This window comes from Chelonia mydas, chromosome 4 (assembly GCF_015237465.2).
Source record: "Chelonia mydas isolate rCheMyd1 chromosome 4, rCheMyd1.pri.v2, whole genome shotgun sequence".
Classification (NCBI taxonomy): Eukaryota; Metazoa; Chordata; order Testudines; family Cheloniidae; genus Chelonia; species Chelonia mydas.
In genome coordinates this window covers 10,166,417-10,185,358 of record NC_057852.1, presented here as the reverse complement: position 1 = coordinate 10,185,358, position 18,942 = coordinate 10,166,417, and the positions used below count along the sequence as shown (strand labels likewise).

Below are 18,942 nucleotides of genomic sequence, written 5' to 3'. Positions count from 1 at the left end.
GCTCTTTTAAAATTTCAGTAGCTGCTTTACAGTCTGGGTTAGCTGCAGTGGTTTTGCAGAAGCATGGGGATTGTTGGCAACTAGTGGCATATGCATCCAAATCACTGACTGAGGCAGAAACCAGATACGCACAGATTGAGAAGGGGCTTTCTGGAATATTGTTTGCCTGAGAGAGATTCAATCAGTATATTTATGGTCAGACAGTAGAAGTTGAAATGGACCACAAGCACCTGATAGCTTTATTTAGCAAACCACTAAAAGACTGTACCTTAAGGATTCAAACAATGATGATCAAGCTGCAAAAGTATGATTTGGTTGTGACCTACATGCCCAGTAAATTCATGTTAACTGCAGATGCACTTTCCAGAGCAGTGGCTTCCATGAAGCCAGAGAAGACTTTAGAGACAGAGATGCAAGCCTGTGTAGATTTGATTTTAAAGTCAATTCCCACAGCTAACAGGAAACTGCAACAAATAAGAGAGGAAACAGAGAAAGATGAATCATTGGGAATCCCTAAAGAAGTGATAATTAAAGGGTGGCTTGAAGAAATAAGCAGTCGCTGTCCAAGGATAAAAGAGACTATTGAAACTGCAGAGATGAACTTACGGTGATAGATGGGGTGATTTTCAAAGGCTGTAAGGTTGTAATTCCAATAAGCCTCTGAAAAGAAATGTTACGGAAGATCCACGAGGGTTATTTAGGAATTGAGAAGTTCAAACAATGAGCACGAGAGGTGCTGTATTGGCCGTGGATCAATCATGACATTACTAATGTGGTAAGAAACTGCTTTTAATGCTTGAAATACAAGCCATGCCAGCAGGCAGAGCCACTGAGACCTCATCCAGTTCCACAAAGGCCTTATGAAAAGGTTGGCACGGACTGATTTACCTGGCAATCAAAGGATTATTTAATAGTCACAGATTATTATTCTCTGTATCCAGAAATTTTCACGCTGCACTGTACTAATAGTAAGTCAGTGATAACCGGCATGAAGGGAATCTTCTCCAGACATGGAATTCCAGATGAAGTCTTCAGCAATAATGAGCCTCAATTTTCCAGTGCAGATTTTAGGCAATTTGCTATAGATTGGGATTTTTATCACAAAACATCAAGTCCAATTTACCCTCAATCAGGTGGATTTGTGGCAAGGTCTATATGGATAGTAAAGAACCTTATGAAAAAGGCTTTTGACAGTGGGGCTGATTTGTATAGAGCATTACTGGTTTACCAAACTGCATTCCTGGAGAATGGCTCTCCTTCAGCTCAGTTATTAATGGGAAGAAGGATCAGATCTAATTTAGCAATAACTTGCTGAAATCTCTGGAATTTTCCATCTGACTGATCCTTTATCATCAACAGACAAAGGAGAAACTGTCAAGGAACAAGAAAACAACTCAGACTCTAATGAAAGGCTGATACTGAGAAGATCAGAGCGGGACTCATAGAGACTTGCTAACCTGCCTGGAGAAAGGGTATTTGAGGTAAGTGAGTCATAAAGACCCACTTGAGAGTGATGTGCTGGTAACCTCTCCTCTCTAGGTAGTTGACACATTTGGTTTAAGGAAATGTACTACGTGGGCAGAGAATTTAATGCATGTGTTGTTAGATAGTTGTTAGTTGTTTATTTTTCTTTAAGAGGGAAGATGTAGAGATATGTTTGTAAAAAATTATAGTTTAGAGATGCTCCCTCAAAAGGGACAGTATTATGAACATAGGAATTTGGAGATGTGCCCTGAAGATGGGGATTGGGAACACCGCGTGACTGTGCGCAGTAGCTCGCCAGAGAGGCTCTCCAGTTTATTAAAGTTTTATTCCTTTCTCATTCACTGGGTTGTTAGTTAATGAACCCAAGATTGTTACAAGCAGTTCTACTTTTTGTCTGACACACAGCATAGGCAAATAATACATGCCACAGGCCTGCTGGGTGATCTTGGGCAAATCACTTCCCCCTCTCTGTGCTTCAGTTTTCCCATCTGTAAAATGGAGATAATAATACTGCCCTTCTTTGTAAAGTGCTTTGAGAGCTACTGATGAAAATTGCGAGATAAAAGGGAGATGATTAATATTTTTATAATAAATACATTAAATTCATTTTAATTTTTTTCAGAGCTATGCTGTGTTCTTTTGTTCTCTGTAGGGAATAGTCAATCTGGGTTGTATGTGTGTGTATGCATGTCTCCTATCTTTGTCTTTCAGTCTTTGTCCTAATTAAACCATAGAAAAGTTTTTCAAGTGCTCTGGTTTTGTTGTGGGTGATTCTACCCCATAAGCCAGAATCTGCTTCCTTTATTTATGTTGGGTAGCACCAGACTCCACTGATTTCAATGACACAACTCCTGAGTAAAGGTTGCACAATCTAACCCAAATCTGGCTCCAAACATTGATTTCCCCTTTTCATACTTTGCTGTGAAGGAAACTGCTGTTATTTCTTCCATAATTACTACACCCTGGTCCTTAGTGAACCATGCATTTATAGAGGGAAATATTTTCTTTTTCCAGCATCTGGCTACTAACAGTCTGGCAATGACTAAGTGGTGTGATATGAAGTCACTATTCCCTTGGATTGTTTAATTATCTACTGAAAGACCCAAAAGAATCACTAATGGATCCTCTGGCAGTACACCCAACTATTAACACCATTTGTGTCTGGATCTTATTCCAGTAATCTTGAAAGACCAAGCACTTCCAGCAAATATGGAGGAAGTCCTTCTTTTCATCACATTCCCACCAGCATCATTCTGCTCCCAGCCTCAAGATCTTTTATCACCCCCCTGATACAGTAGCTTTAAACAGTTCTCTTTTGTGGCCTGTATCAAAACCCATCAGAGTCAATAGGAGTCTTCAGTGCATTTACGGCGTAGGCCCTTGTTTTGTTACAAACACAGGAAACTGTGCTCTTGCTCCAAACTGAATGCCATTCCTCCTGTTTAGATCCTTGTGCTGTCCATCCTGTGCCTTATGCATAAGACCCACCTTCCTCTTTGGGTATGTCTGCAGCTGGAGATGTAACTTCCAGCTTGAGTTGATGTTCATGTGCTCATTTTGATCAAGCTAGCCTGCTATAAATAGCAATGTAGCTGCAGCAGTATGGGTGGTGGGACAGGCTATCTGCCCGAGTATGTACCTAGGATCGTAGGGTAGGTACTTGTACTCAGCCCATGCTGCTGTGAATGCATTGTCATCGGTATAAAATCCTACCCATGTCCAACAGTTAGGGAAGAACTTTGATCTGACAATGTTTTACACCCAATTTGTGCTCACTGTGGAAATGCCTCCACAAGGTGCAAGGCAGAAGACAAACGTGCCCACTATCACTGGGGAATAAATCCACACGCTACTTAAAAGGCAGACACTCATGGGCTAAAAACGGGGCTTCTTTCTGAACATTGCACAGCAATGTAGCACACCTAGCAAGGAAGGGGAGTGGATCCAATTGTAACTACATGGGAATTGAAGTAGGTGGAATGTAACTCCGTGCAATAGGGAGATAACACTGTTCTCACAGCACAGGGAGCCATAACCGTTTTAGTCAGGAGAGTTAAACAATTGTACGCTTAATAGTTTTTACGCTTCGTTGCATTTTCTGGTTATTTGGAATAGCCCCTTCTCCCACATAGCCACATCCTCTGGATTTATACAGAAATGCCGTTAAAAGTCAGGTGATTAAAATGGCAGCAGGTTGGGGTGGTGGAGATACGGTTATGAAGACAAAGTGCCTTCGCTGATTGACTTTCAAAGCGAAGGCCAATTGTCTTTATATCGCTCAATCTATTTTACGTCCTTTATCTATTTTAACTACTATTACTTGAAATATACTCACCTTGATTCACGATGACACATTACAGCTGGTGAAAAATGGAAGTGGTAACTTCTAGCGGAATGAGTAGTGTTTCAAAACAACAGCTCTTTTAAAGCCCTGGCTGCCACTTGTGTTTTAAAATTTTTATAAGCCATGGAATACAGTTTGTCAGAGCAATCATCTTCCCAAATTGGTCATTACCAAAGTTAATGACCTGTTTATTAGAACATCAACCTTGGCTTTGCCTCATGCTGTTAATTAACAAATCTGTCATTAACTGCTGGTAGCCATGAATATTTTTGGGGGGGGTTGGGGGAATAATGCATCAGTAATTATGGCACAGTTAAAGTGATATCTCTGCAGATCAGCAAGACCACAAAACTTGTGCTGGGCTCTCGCCCTTTGGACAGTTTTAGTGTTATGCCAAACCCATGCTGTTAGCACGTGCCATTTATGGAATGAAACAAGGGTAAAAAGTGTGGTACAGTGTAAAATGGTCAAAAGTGCTGAAGTGACTGAGGTGCATATGGGAGAAATTTACAAAGGTACTTAGATGCCTAAAGATGCAAATAGGCATCTAGTGAAATTTTCAAAAGTGCCTAGGGCCCATATTCTCAAAGATATTTAGGCATTTAAGACCTATTGGTTTCAATGGGAGTTAGGCACCTAAGTACCTTTAAAAATCTGGGCCTCAGTGCCTAATTCCCATTGCTCCTTGGTACTTTGAAAATCCCACTAGATACTAGTCTGCATTGTTAGGTGCCTAAATACCTCAAGGTATTTAAGTGCCTAACTCCCTGGTACAGGGTGGCTGGCCTTTGTGAAGGGACATAGCTGTGGCACAGGTGGGCTGGAACCTAATTTGATTCCTCATGTGGAGAAACTGAAGCAAGTCATGTGACAAAACCAGGGCTCTGGGGAGGTGGAAAGCAGAGGCCTGTGGTCAGTTGGGGGGAACTGCAGACTGAAGTTCAGGGAGAGAGGGTCTCTGGAGAAGGGAGTTGGAGCTGGGTAAGAAGACCTAGCTGAAAATTTTGCTTTCCTTTTGGGAAGGATGCAAAGAAGGCAGGCCAGGCCTTGACTTTCCTTCAGGTGCTCGGCTGCAGAAAGGGACAGTCCCTCAAGGATGAAGGGCTATGCCCAGTTTACGGCTGTGGGTAGAAAGGTTTTGGTGTCTGTGGGTTTTTTTGTTTTTTTGGAACTGTGTGATGACAAACTCAGACCTCAAGAAGGGCTGTGAATTGGACAAGATAGACTGTGTGGTGTTGTTATGGGGCCCTGAAGTAGGTGGAATGTAACTCCTTGCAATAGGGAGATAACACTGTTCTCACAGCACAGGGAGCCATAACCGTTTTAGTTGGGAGATGGAGGCAGGGAGCTACAGAATGACCTCTGGCCATGAGGGGGTGCTGTGACAGTTTTCTGTTAACAATCTGCCTAGGATCTCAGGTGATCAGGCTGAGACGGCAGGACTGTTCCGGGGGGAGATACAGGAGCACAGCAAGTGACTGAATTTTAAAGCTTTATTGATAAAATAATAAAATAACAGTGGTGAGCGCTGGGACTGTTCCCATGTCACTCAAAGGAAGGAAGAAGTGTGAGTGCTCAAATCCTGACCCACTTTCATACTCACAGCCAAGCCACCCCAGGCTGGCCAGGCCTGGGGGTACCGTCAGAAGAGGAGAGTGGGGGGGATGGATGGGAGTCTGTCCTGTGCACAGGTCGTCCGGGGTTCTGCTGCAAAGTCTCCAACTTGGTTCCGCTCTTGGGAGGGTTTTTAAGTCCTGGGGTCTCTTGGGGGTGTCCTCTTCGGAGACCTTTGTTCCCCATGCTCGGTGTACCAGTTCCAACCAGCCTTCCGTAGTGTCTTCAGCTTTCCCCAAAACAATTAGTCTCAGGACCGGGAGAAAAGACTGTTGATCTTCTTTACTTTGCTTTGCTGACCTTCGCTGCCTTGTTTTGGAGTTCCTGCAGCTTCTTGTTCTGTGACTCTTCGTTCTCACAGCAGGGCAGGGTGGAAATCTCAGCCCCCACCCCCTTCTTTCTTGGCAGGTAGCAGCACATCTGCTGCCTTGAGTTGGCTGAAGTCACCGTCTTATCTTGGATTTAGCAGGAGCGCAGAGTTAACCCATTTTCTGCTTTCTCTCCTTCTCTGCTGATTTTCTCTTCCCCCCAACACTCACCGGCTTTCAGAAACCTGCGAAGGAATCTTCCATTCCACACTCGCCTTTAACCCCTCCCATAATACTTTGCGATACTTGCAACAGCGTTAGCAACATATGCTACTACTCTGCTTCCCCAAGGGACCTGAGGGAGGGGGCCATTGGGGTGTGACGGTGCTTAGGGGGCATCTGCCCTGTCACAGTCCCATTGAAATAAGGAGCAGTTAGGTGCCTCGTTACCTTTCAGGATCTGGGCCTTAGTGACTGTTGAGGCTCAGAAAGATTCTGTGACCCCAAACAATTTGCACTGACTCAGCTGTGTTGTTCTTCCCATTGGTAATGAGCATACGCTTTATGGTGGGACTTTCAAAGCTCTCAGCATTGGCCTGATTCTGCTCCCACTGACGTTTCCCCCCATTGAAGTAAATGGTGAATGTCTACTTGACTGCAATGAGAGCTGAGTTAGGCCAATGCTGAGTGCTTTCGAGCTCCCTGCCTTTCGGGTATTTCTTATGTTCCCTAGACCTCCCCACTCGTCTATATGTCTACATCTTAGACTGTGAGCTCACTGGGTTAGGGGCCACCATTGTGGTGTATGTTTGTAGAACCCATGACTTGCATTCACTTTTAGAAGTGTTCAGACCAGAGACGACCCGTGCCTGCCGATAGTGGGGGTGGGAAGGTGGGGGGGGGCAGAGTGAGGGCATTCGGCTTCAGCAGGGTTACTGAGCACGCTCAGTCTGTGTGAGCATGCTCAGTATAATCCAAGCAGCAATTTGAGGGAGGGAGCATGTAACCCTGCATGCCTCTTCTCCCCAGTTGTTGCCTCTGGTTCAGACACTTGCTGCACTTCTATCTGGACACGGATAGCAAGGCTTCTTCAAAACAAAGAGTGGACTTAGGTCAGGGCCGGCCCACAACATTTTGGCACCTGAGGCGGGGAGCTCAAATGACACTCTGATGCCCCCTCGCTTGGGCCAAAACTTTGAAAAGTCTCAATTCTGCCTTCTTCCTGTTCTACTCCTCTAATGGGACTGCTCTGCTACCTCCCGCAATAAAGCAGAACTAACTTAAAATGCCTCGTTCAAAAATTTTAAGTAACACTTAACTTTCAAACACCTGAACAGCAAATGTAACTTTTCTTGTCTGCATAGCAAACACTGGCATTTTTATCTGTTTGAATAATCCAAGCGGTGCTTTCCGTGCTGCCTTGGTTACAAAGATTTGAACTGCTTCCTGCTGAAGGTCCACAGTCTGGGCCAGCCCATGCTCTATTGAGATGGTTGCAAGGCCGACCAGCCTCTCCTGTGTCATTGTGGAGCGTAGATGTGGTTTTATTAACTTCAGCTTGGAGAAGCTACGTTCTCCACTGACAACTGTTACAGGAAGTGTTAGAAGTATGCGCAGAGCAACAAAAGCATTTGGAAAGAGGGTGGTCAGCTTATTTGTGCACATATATTCCAGAACAGCCTTTGGAGTTGATCCTGCTGAAATGTATCTTGAAAGGGCTTTCAGTTCATCACCTACATCACTCGCATCAGTATCGCGCATGTCATCATGTGCCAACACTGTCTCAAGTGCTCTGCATTGCTGGTGTAGGTCTTCTTCAGGTATAGTGAGGAGTTTTGGAATATCATACATCATCTCAAATATACTGCTATGTTCCTTGAGCTGCATGAAACGTTCTTCAGCTGACTGTATTGCACAATCTAGCACCTGGTTAAAGAATTCAACTTTGAATTGTTGTTTGGGGTCTCTGATGGGATTATCCCGTGCCTTGTAATCAAAATGTTGTCTTCTTCGGTGACTCTTGTATTCTTGAATGGGTGGGAAAATAGCTTCAGTGTGAAGTTCCTCTGCCAACTTCTGTGCACTCTTCAGAATGTTTTGAAATCCCTCATCTGACAGGTAAGACTGGAGGTATGACTTTGCTTTGTCCAGTTGTTCCATTGCTCCAGATAGATCAAGGTCAACACCTTGGAGTCTCTTGCTTACAACATTTATTTCAAACAGTATGTCATGCCACAACACTAAGCCAAACGGAAATTTGAAGTTATGTATGTTTCTGGTGATTCCATTTCCCTCTGCCACTGTTCTCCCACGAACAGTTCCTGTCATAGCATTATCCTCCATAATGGCAACTATGGCATCATCTATCTTCCCAATTTGGTGTTTGATAGGCTTTATCGCCTCAACTCGACTTTCCTATCGTGTGGCACTCAGTGGTTTCAGTGTCAGAGAGGATGTTCCCAGATGTTGCTTCAAAATTGGCCATCGATGAGTTGATGCAGAGAAAAATGCTTTGAATGACATTAAAAAATTCAGCAGCCTCACTAGAAGCTGATGCTGTATCACTGACCACGAAGTTCAATGAATGAGAACTGCATGGGACAAAAAAAGCTCGAGGGTTTAACTCTCGGATCCGTGTCTGCACTGCTCTGTTCTTTCCTCTCATATTGGCACCATTATCGTAGCCCTGACCTCTCATGTCAGCTATCGCAATTCCCATATCTTCCAGCTTTTTAAGAAGCACGTTTGTCATACCAGCTCCTGTAGTATCATCAATGTCAGTAAACTCTAGAAAATGCTCTCCGACAGTCACCATTGCAGGGACATTTTCACTAGGTTCTGTTGTTGTTACAAAACAGCACCATTAAAGTCATTTGTTCCGTATGGCTGATGTCAGGTGTGCAATCCAGAATGGCAGAGTAATATGTTGCTGACTTCAGATCTGCCACAATCTTCTGATTGACTTTTGTTGCCAGTAACTGTATGATCTCATTTCAAATTGTTTTTCCAAGGTAGTGGTGTGTGTGCATTTCTTGGGTGGTGACTTGGGTGGTGACTCTTCTTAGAAGCTCCTGGAGTACAGCATCAAACTCAGCCATCAGCTCCACAATTTTAAGGAAGTTTCCATCGTTTGGCACATGCAGCTGATCTGAAGTGCCATGCAGTGCTAGGTTTTGGGTAGCCAGCATTCTCACAATGGCAACAAGCCTTTTCAGAACATTTTGCCAGTAAAGAGACTCTGATGTAGTCTTCTCTTGATGCTGATCATCTATGGTGGCCTTTAACCTTAGTCTCATCTCAATCACTTTCCACCTATGGAATGCTCTCTGGTGATTTGCTGCCTTCTCATGGCATGCCAGATTTCTAGCCAGATTTTTCCAGTCCTTTGTTCCTGTAGAACCCAATGTGGCTGGAATATTAGACTGCAAGAGTTTGCAACAAAAACAGTATGCAGCATTCTGGGTTTTTGAATACATAAGCCATTGGGGATTTCATGCCGGTAATGTGTTGGATGGAAACTTCTATTTTCATTGTCTTTGGGGAACATGAAGTTTTGCACTTGCTGTGGCCCATGCAGTACAAGGAAGTCCCCTCAGGCTACTGCTTAAGTGGGTCCACAGTCCTGGATTGCCTGGACTTAAGGAACTAAACTCAGCAGCAGCTGTTTCTTGCACCTCCACCACACTCTTCTGTGATCTACACTTTTCTTCAGGAATGTGCATGGTTACATCCATTTGAGATGGAGATATGGATGCTGCAGTAGCTGCCAGTCACCTGCACTCTGACTAACTGGAAGATCAGGCATCTCCTCACCACTCACATCCCCACTGGGGCCAGAAGGCTCACTGTGAACATTTGTGTCTATAAAAAGAACAGGAGTACTTGTGGCACCTTAGAGACTAACAAATTTATTTGAGCATAAGCTTTCGTGAGCTACAGCCCCTTTTTGCGAATACAGACTAATACGGCTGCTACTCTGAAACCTGTCAATATGCAAGGCACTGAATTTGTGTCTATGTATCTCAGGAGAGCTCCTTCCTGCTTAGATAGAAAAGCTTCCTTTGCTTTCTTTCTTTTTCTGAATGCTGCCCCAGAGGGGCGTTTTCTTCTTTCAATCATGACTGCTGTTCTGTGCCAGCTATGGTGGCTCTCAACACTCAGTTGAAGGGGACAAATAAGCAGGCTGGTAGCATGCCCGAGTGAGGGAAGGTATCAGCGTCTTAAGGGCCTCACTGGCTCCTACTACTTCAGTTGACTGCCTGTTCTCCTCAAGTGGGTTCAGGGAAGCAGCAGGAAAGAGGAAGCTCCCTGAGAAGCTGGGGTTAATCAGTCCAGGTTCCTGGGGGTGCTAGAGAGGTACATGAGAGGCTGCTCTTCCTCTCTCTCCCTGCAGCTCCTGCTGCTTTCTGTTATTCCCTCTCACCTTTTCTCCTGCCTGCCTGTTATGTCTCTTGTGCCCTCCTTCCTCCAGCACAGCGCTCCCCCATCTCTGTGCATCTCGAGCAGGGAGAATACAGATGCACCAGCAGCAGACACCATTTTCTACACTCTGGGTCCCAGTAGCGCTCCCCCCCCCAGTCTCGCACTTGAGGCAGCCGCCTCAGTTCGCCACACGGTAAGGCCAGCCCTGATTTAGGTGTTTGAAATCTCCCACCTGGCAAAGGAGTCTCTTTTCCATAAGAGACAGGTCAGGATTTAATTTGCGCAAGTGCTCATTTGTAAACTGTACCCAACAAGGATGAATCTAAGAACAAACAATTTTTTATGATCAAAAATGGAATGACAAGTTCCCCACCGCCTAGACCATTTCTGGCTTGGTGAAAGCTGCTGAAAATTAATCAGATCTTTGTTATTTTTAAAAGAGTTGCCAAAGCATAATCTAGAATAGTTGAGTCTGGCATCCTTCTCCTTTAAACGAGGGTTTGGAAATTATAACTCTTGTGAGTCGTCCCTACTTGGAGATAAATGAACTCTGCCACTCCTCAGAGTTATGTATCTTGTGCTAATTGTGGTGTCATAAAATCAGATGGATGAACAGGGCTTCAAAACAGACAGACCTCTTTGGGTCCTTTTCATGGTTCTACAGGGCCTTGTGATAAAGTGGTGGTCTTCTCAGTGACGGGTTAGTGTTATAATGGTGTCTGAAGGCCTGCACTGAAATCGGGCCCTATTGTGCCGGGTGCTGTACGAATACAACACAGTCACTGCCTGAAAGCAGTTAGGCTAATTAGACAAGACCGAGAAAAGGAAGTGGGGTTATTCCCATTTACAGATGGGGAAATCAGGCAGAGAGGGTGAAATCCTGGCCCCATTGATGTCAATAGCAACTCCCATTGATTTCTGCAGGGAGTTTAACCCGTGAGATTAAGGCCCTGCTTTGTCAAAGCACCTAAGCACATGTTTAACTTAAGCATGTGCATAGTTCTGTTGACTCGACTGGGACAATTCATACTTCAGGCAGGGATTTTCAGTGGAGGCTAAGTCAATTAGGTGCTCAACTCCGACTGAAATTCCCGTCCTATCAAAATTCCAGCCACATGGGTTGCTGAATCTGGGCCCAAGTGACTTGTCTCAGTCACAGCAAGGATTGGTGGCAGTGCCAAGACCTCACCAGTTCCACACCAGTGCCCAAACCATATGGGTCTCCTTCCTCTTCATGAAGAATACAAAATGGTCTGGAAGCAGGCGTGTCTGAAGAGGTTTGTTATTACTCTCAGAATTTGGTTTAATCAGGCATACCAGCCTGGCACGGACCCTTAAAAACCACCTGACAACTGGATTCCTTTTTCAGCCTTTCTTGCAGGTTCGTACAAGCAATACGTCTTTTACCTGATAGCACAGAATATTTATGTGCCACCCCAACAGCCCTGTGTGTGGTAAAAGGGGTGTTGACCATTTCCACTGAGAACTGGCTAAGCATGACCTCGCCAGTGGGGCTATAGGCAGGGATGGACATATATATGCAGCTGCATGTGAAGATGTTATTTTCAGTGATGTCAGGTGGAGAACTGCGTGGAACAAAATTCGAAATCACCGCTGGTGATTATAACTTGTAAAAAAATTAATAAATCACATTTTCAACCCAATTTTAGAGAAGAAAAACAGTACTATCTTGATAAGTAGATTTTTAAAGACCTGGTGATGCCATATGTACCTTTTAACTTCCACCCCAAGAGATTTCTCCTCTGGTGAAAAGCAGCTTTTATCGGCAAATAAATAATCTTTGATCACTCATGAATTACCCCCAGCCCAACTCCCTGAGTCAGTGTGTAAATACGTAAAAGTTAAGCCTTGTAATCTCAGTCTAAGTCCTAAAGAAAACAGTCAAATATCCTTTTCTGTGGTTTTGGGCTGCAAACCCCCTATAGCAGAACTCTCCCGGTGAGTGCTGCTTTGTAGATTCCTGATTTGGTCAGCTCTGCAGACATACATGTAGTGGTCTGGCTGGCGTTGTGCTACGAACAACATGCAGCATAGCTCACAGGTTAGAGTAGCTATCAGAGCTACTTGCTGCCTAAATATAAAGTATTTAAACAACTTAGGGCTGCTGGGAGTTGAAATATATTGGAATAAAACCCCATCTCAGACTTGCCATCTTAAGGTATGCAGTGTTGTCATAGCTGTGTTGGTCCCAGGATATTAGAGAGACAAGGTGGGTGAAGTCAAATAAAAGACATCACCTCATCCCCCCTTGTCTTCTCATTTTAGAGTATGTCTACGATGCAGATGGGGTGTGTGATTGCAGCATGTGCACACATTCCCAGGCTGCCTTTAATCCAGCGACTAGCCGTGAAGTCGAGCCATCATGGCCTTCGGCGTGGCCTGTACGAGCCCGCCTGGTGCTCTGGATATCTTTTCTGCACTGAAGTGTGTGCTGCTGTGGCATCCCTGCTGCTGGTACACAAGCTAGCTAGCATAAAAATGCTTGGGTATGTCTACGCATGCTGTAATTCCACTCCTGCTTGTAGTGCGGACGTACCCTTAGACGCAGAGATGGAGATGGCCATTGTCTAGTCTGTTTTCCTGACAATGAAGAGGCTTTTATTCTACCCTAAGGTGTGATTTTTCTACACTGAAGGTGTGACCCTAATTCTGTTCCCATTGAAGCCAATGGGAAAACTTTTTCGATGGGAGAACGTGCTCTTGAAAACCCTACACTGTATTTTCTAATACTTTGTCCGGTCCTGTTTTAAACATCAAGTAAAGGATCTTCCACCATTTCTAATGAGAAACCATTGAATGTGGAGTTTGAAGTGTTGATTGCAATTCATCTGCTGACTGAACCATTCAGAATTTAGTGGGTTATGCTTAGAGGAGGTTTATAATATTTTTTTTGTAATGTATTGCTCAAAAAAACTCTCCTTACTAGCCAGGGACCTTACAGGCCTGAGTGCATCTGCTTTTGTTAACAAATACTATGGCTTTTCACTGGATTGATGGTGGACTTTAAAGAAGCAGTTGTTTTCTTGATAAATGAGTTATCATATGCATTGATCTATTACAGAATTGCAATGGATAATTAATCACTGCCATCAGCTCATTACTGCTGTTCAGCGTATGTGTGAATATTCTCCAGGTTAACAGAATAAAAACACCAGGTTAATGGCATACTTAAGATCAGTGTGAGACTATGTTGTAAATCATCCAAACAGCATTTGAAGCTGGCATGCATTTTGGAACATCCTTTGTGAGTGCTATTCCTTAAATGGGCCTGATCCTCAGCAGGTGCAGATTGAAATATCCCTATTGAGGTCACTGGACCCAATCCTCAGTGGGTGTAAATCACTGTAACTTAACTTAAGTCAATGGGTCAGATCCTCAGCTGATGTAAATTGGAATAGCCCTACTGAAGTTAAGGGGGCCATGGAACTTTTCAGCTTGGAAAAGAGAGAACTAAGGAGGGTCCTGACAGAGGTCTATAAAATTGTGACTGGTGTGGAGAAAGTGAATAAAGAAGTGTTATTTATCCCTGCGCGTAACATAAGAAACAGGGGTCACACAATGAAATTAATAGCCAGCAGGTTTAAAACAAAGGGAAGTACTTCTTCACACAACACATGGTCAACCTGTAGAACTTGTTGCCGGGGATGTTGTGAAGGCCAAAAGTATAACTGGGTTCAAAAAAGAACTAGATAAGTTCATGGAGGATAGGTCCATCAGTGGCTATTAGCCAAAATGGTCAGGAACACAATCCCTATGCTCTGGGTGTTCCTCGCCTCTGACTGTCAGAAACTGGGAGAGGACAACAGGGGATGGATCACTCAATGATTGCGTGTTCCTTTCATTCCCTCTGAAGCACCTGGCACTGGCCACTGTAGGACGACAGAATACTGGGCTAAATGGATCATTGGTCTGGGCCAGTGTGGCCATTCTTCTGTTCTTATGATTTACACCAGCTGAGGACCTGACCCATTGTATCAAAGCACTGAACATAATGAAGGACTGAAGAAAATGCAAGAAGTGGCTAAGCGTATGCAATAAAATGAACACACAGATGATGTGGGGTTTTGCTAAGGAAGAGCTAAGCCTAAATGGTTGCCAAACTATTTCAACATGGAGAGTCTATAATGTACAGCATATTGTAGCTTTGCCAATCTGGATTCTATCACTGGACAGCAAACAGACCTCAGAGATGAACAAATCGAACAATCAATTTATAATTAGGAGGGTGGTGAAGCCCTGGAATGGGTTACCTAGGGAGGTGGTGGAATCTCCTTCCTTAGAGGTTTTTAAGGCCCAGCTTGACAAAGCCCTGGCTGGGATGATTTAGTTGGGGTTGGTCCTGCTTTGACCAGGGGATTGGACTAGATGACCTCCTGAGGTCCCTTCCAACCCTGATATTTTGTGATTCTATGATGATTTCCTTTCTTCCTCCTGGCAGCAGATGGGAAATAGAGGATTCTACAAGCACTTGATTATTTAATATTTTGCTGGCATGAACCAGTTCTCACATCAGTTTGTTCCAGAGGGTTCTGTTCACATGGGAACAGGATGGATATGGGTTTGCTAAGAAGTCTGGAGAGTTCATCTTGAAATTATCCATCTCTGACAGTGGAGATCATAGCCCAGATCCTCAAAGGTATTTAGGCTCCTAACTTAATCAATGGAAGTTAGGGGTCTAATAACCTTTGTGGATCTGGGCCCAGGTGACATGGGCCAAATTCTGCTACCAGCTATGAGCCCACAATTTCCCTTGACATCAGCGGGATCTCAGCTACGTAACTGGCGACAATGGCCCATGACTTTTTGCCTCTCCTCATTTAACACAACTTCCTCCCATGCTCTCCTCCTGCTTACTTGCTTCTGCTCAATCTTCTGCTCCTTTAATGTCAATAGAAGAAGGAGCAACTCAGTGGGGAAAGACCTGCATTACAAGTAACAGTCCCAGATCATGAGGAAAAGCTAGTGATCTGGAGTCACACTAGACATTGCACACCTGGAGAAATTGTAACCTGGGGTGACTGAAGGAAGGTAACTCTGCTTTCATGAGACGAGGAAAGAGGGTCTTGCAGTTAAGGAAGTAGCCTGGGGCTCAGGAGTTCTGGAGTCAGATCTTGTCTCTGCCTTGACCCTTTGTTGTGATCTTGAAGGTTGCTCCTGCAAGGGTCTGAGCACGCTGGCCCACAGCCCACAAAACACTGATTTAATGAGGCTATTCACATGCTTAAGATTGAGCACATGGTTAAGGGCTTTGCTGGATGAGGGCCAGAGTGCTCTGCACATTGTAGGACTGAGTCCTTAGTCCAGGGGTGAAAGTAAGTTAGAGGACTTACCGATACGCCGGAGTCCTGAGCAGGGGGCGTGGCCTCAACCGGAAGAGGCGTGGCCTCAACCAGAAGAGGCAGGGCCTTAGATTCCCTGTCCCTTTAAATCTTGATTTGGCGGGGATTTAAAGGGCGGGGGTGGTAGCAGGGGCTGGAGCTCCAGGGCCCTTTAAATCCCTGCCAGAGTCCCATTGCCACTACCCCAGGGCTCGGGCAGCAGGGCTCAGGCGGGATTTAAAGGCCCGGGGCGGTAGCGGCGGCTGGAGCTCCGGGGCCCTTGAAATCCCCACCGCAGGGCTTTAAATTGCCTCCTGGGAAAGCCGGTCGCAGTACGGTGCACCGGCTCTTACCGGTACCCCATATCGGGGAGTACCAGCTTACTTTCACCTCTGCCTTAGTCCCTCTATGCAATGGGGATAATAAGTTGTTTTCAAGCATATGCTGTCTCTCTTTCTTATTTAGACTAAGCATTTCAGGGCAGGGATGGTTTCTTACTATATATGTGTACAACAATTCTGTTTAGCAACAACTTATGATGTTTTGAAATTTATTTTTGTTCCGCACTGGAACAAACCCCAAATCTGTGGAATGTTTTCACAAAATGGAATGGTGTTAAGATGGCTGTTTTGGAGTGAACAGCTCAGACTTTTGATTTGCTTTTCTTTCGCCTTCTCTCTAGGGAGAAGGGACCAGAGAGCCCTGGACCTGAAAAACCTTCCCAATGAAAACTTGGTTGAAACTGGTATGTCTCCGTGAAATATTTCTGCTTCAATTAAACATCGCATTTCAATGAAATTTCATGTTTTCAAAAGTGTTCCAACCAGTTGTAGCGTACAGCACCTCACACATTGGGGTCTTGATCTCAGTTGGGGGTTCTAAGTGCTTCTATAATGTAACAAAATCATGATAATACATTTACTTACCCGAAGGATCAGAAAACCAGTGTGTCCTATACAGCAGCAATCAAGCTATATAGTTTGGAGGAGATTTTCAAAAGCACTTGGTGTTGGCCTAACACTGCTCCCACGGAAGTCAACAGAAGTTTTACCCTCATTGCATCACTGATTTCAGCAGGAGAGACAGCAGGTCATTACTGAGTGCTTTTGCAAATCCCACCCTTTCCCTTTCCCTTTAAATTACCATAGAACGCCAATTTTATGAACACAGATCTTCTGAACAACCAGTGAAATGAACCATTTTTATCCTCCATGAACAAGGTACGTGTCTATGCGCTTGAGTAGAGATCACATGAACTCAGGGAGTACGTATCTTTACCACTGGAGAAAGTATCTTAGTAGCAGATGAGTCACATCTGGGAAAGCTTATGTATCATGCTGAGAGATTGGTGGCAAAGAAGAGATGCAATTCTCTTAAAGAAAAATCAGCAATTTATTTCACTAGGGACTACAGGATCCCTAGCGCATGTACATACAGTAGTGTGTGATGCAGCGCAGTCCATATGCAAGATTGTAATAGGCATACGGTATACATTTGTTGCCGTTCTTCATGTACACTGTCACTGAATAATTAAATTAATTTATGCACCATACCTACTGTAATTTGGAGATGGTCGGTTTTGTGAACTCTTGGATTTGCTAAACTCATCAGTCCCCAATTAGTTCATAAAATTGGGGTTCTACTGTACCAGAGGAATCTGACACTGTGTCAGAGGGGATGTAATCTTCCAACAGTACAATGAGACAGAGGGGTCCTTTGGCGGAGTTTTCAGAGTGCTGCTGCTCCTTCAAGGTTTTAAGCCCATGTTTCACTTTAAGCACATGAATGATCTCATTTCCGTCAATGCGGCTACTCCTGTTCTTAAACATGTGCTGGAGTCCTTTGCTCGATGGAAGTCTGTTGTATTAGTTACGATGGAAAAAATAGGCTCAAAGAGTTAAAGGTGTTGACATGACCCTGAAACTATCCAACATTAAACGGTGTTAAACAAGGTTTGGGGTTTGGTATGCAGGGATCTCAGCCGGCTTAGCACCATGGCGGGCATGCTACGAAATTCATGCCAAAAGTTAGAAATGTGTTGATTGAAACACACAAAAGGAAAAGAATCAAAACAAGGCAAAAAGCATTGAAACTGAAATTGAGTGATTATGCAAAACAAGCTTAATCAAAACCTACCAAAGTCTGTCTTTGAAGATGGTGATTATTGTTAAAGTCTCTTATTCTGTCAAACACTTCTGCTTGGTGGGAAGAAAGGGTTAGATCTATTCTTCAATTTTGTGTTGGGACCAATAGTCACTTTCCTGCTTTTGACAAAACAGACAGAAGCTGACGGTTGAGAAGAGAGAGGACAGGAAAGACAGGGGATTACTGTTTTGTTGATGTTCTCAGGATACAAGGCAGCTGCTTAGTCATGGACAGGTGCTTTGGGGCCTGGCTGGTCAGCCACAACAGCTGTGGTTATCTGAACCCCGGCTTGCCTTCCCGGTCAGGGACGTCCTCTGGTTGGTCAGGTCAGGCCCCACTCCTTTGCTGGTCCTTCTCAGATTGAGCAGAGCTGGATGGCCCGTCTCGTCTCATCATGCTGGTGCTGTGAAGTACAGTTGTTTTCAGGATGAAGTGAAAAGCTGAGCGAGAGAGAAGATTGGAGGAAGATAGTAAGGGATGGAAAGGGGAACCCGAGGGAGGGCATGACCGAGCTGGATCTCACGTTTCAGGCTGAGGTCCTTGCTGGCGCAGCAACGATGCTTATATGTCTCCACTGGCGTATTAAGGTCTGGTGTCATAGCAACAATCCTACTTCTGCCGCCGTGATGATGGTAAAAGTTCCTTTTTCTCCCTCTTGCCTCCTTTGAAGAGCCCCCACAAAGTGGTGATGGGCGGAATGGTCTATCCTCTCATTATTTGGTCCACCAGTTAGGCCTAATTTCCAAACAACCAGTTTGTGTCAATTGATTTCCAGGCCCCTGCTCCAATTGTAACCTTAGCCTGGTCCTTGAGTGGTATCAGTAAACCTTCTCTGTCTAACGACAGGTTTCAGAGTAGCAGCCGTGTTAGTCTGAATCCGCAAGAAGAAAAGGAGGACTTGTGGCACCTTAGAGACTAACCAATGTATTTGAGCACGAGCTTTCGTGAGCATCCGATGAAGTGAGCTGTAGCTCACGAACGCTTATGCTGAAATACATTTGTTAGTCTCTAAGGTGCCACGAGTGCTCCTCTGTCTAAGTTCATTCTGCCTCCTTAAAGTAGGCCTGCTAGGTCTCCGTTATTACAACAGGTCTTAACTCCAGAGGGGTTACCTAGCTCCTTACCTCAGGCTAGGTCTACTCAGGGATGCAAAAGATGCATGGCTGGTCTGGGCTAGCTGACTTGGGCTTGAGGGGCTGAAAAATTTCTGTGTAGCTGTTGGGGCTCGGGCTGGCGCCGGAGCTTTGGGACCCTGTGTGGAGAGAAGGTCTCAGCCCTTCAGAAA

General features: G+C 44.7%; 1 long non-coding RNA gene across 1 annotated transcript in view; it reads left to right on the top strand.

Moving 5' to 3' along the window:
* The first annotated feature begins 1,359 nt into the window (after positions 1–1,359).
* LOC122465538 overlaps positions 1,360–18,942 on the top strand; it is a 55,266-nt gene continuing 37,683 nt past the window's right edge. Inside the window, exons 1-2 of the long non-coding RNA XR_006290458.1 lie at positions 1,360–1,481; positions 16,195–16,257. This is a non-coding gene — a long non-coding RNA (uncharacterized LOC122465538). The remainder of the gene's footprint in view (positions 1,482–16,194; positions 16,258–18,942) is intronic.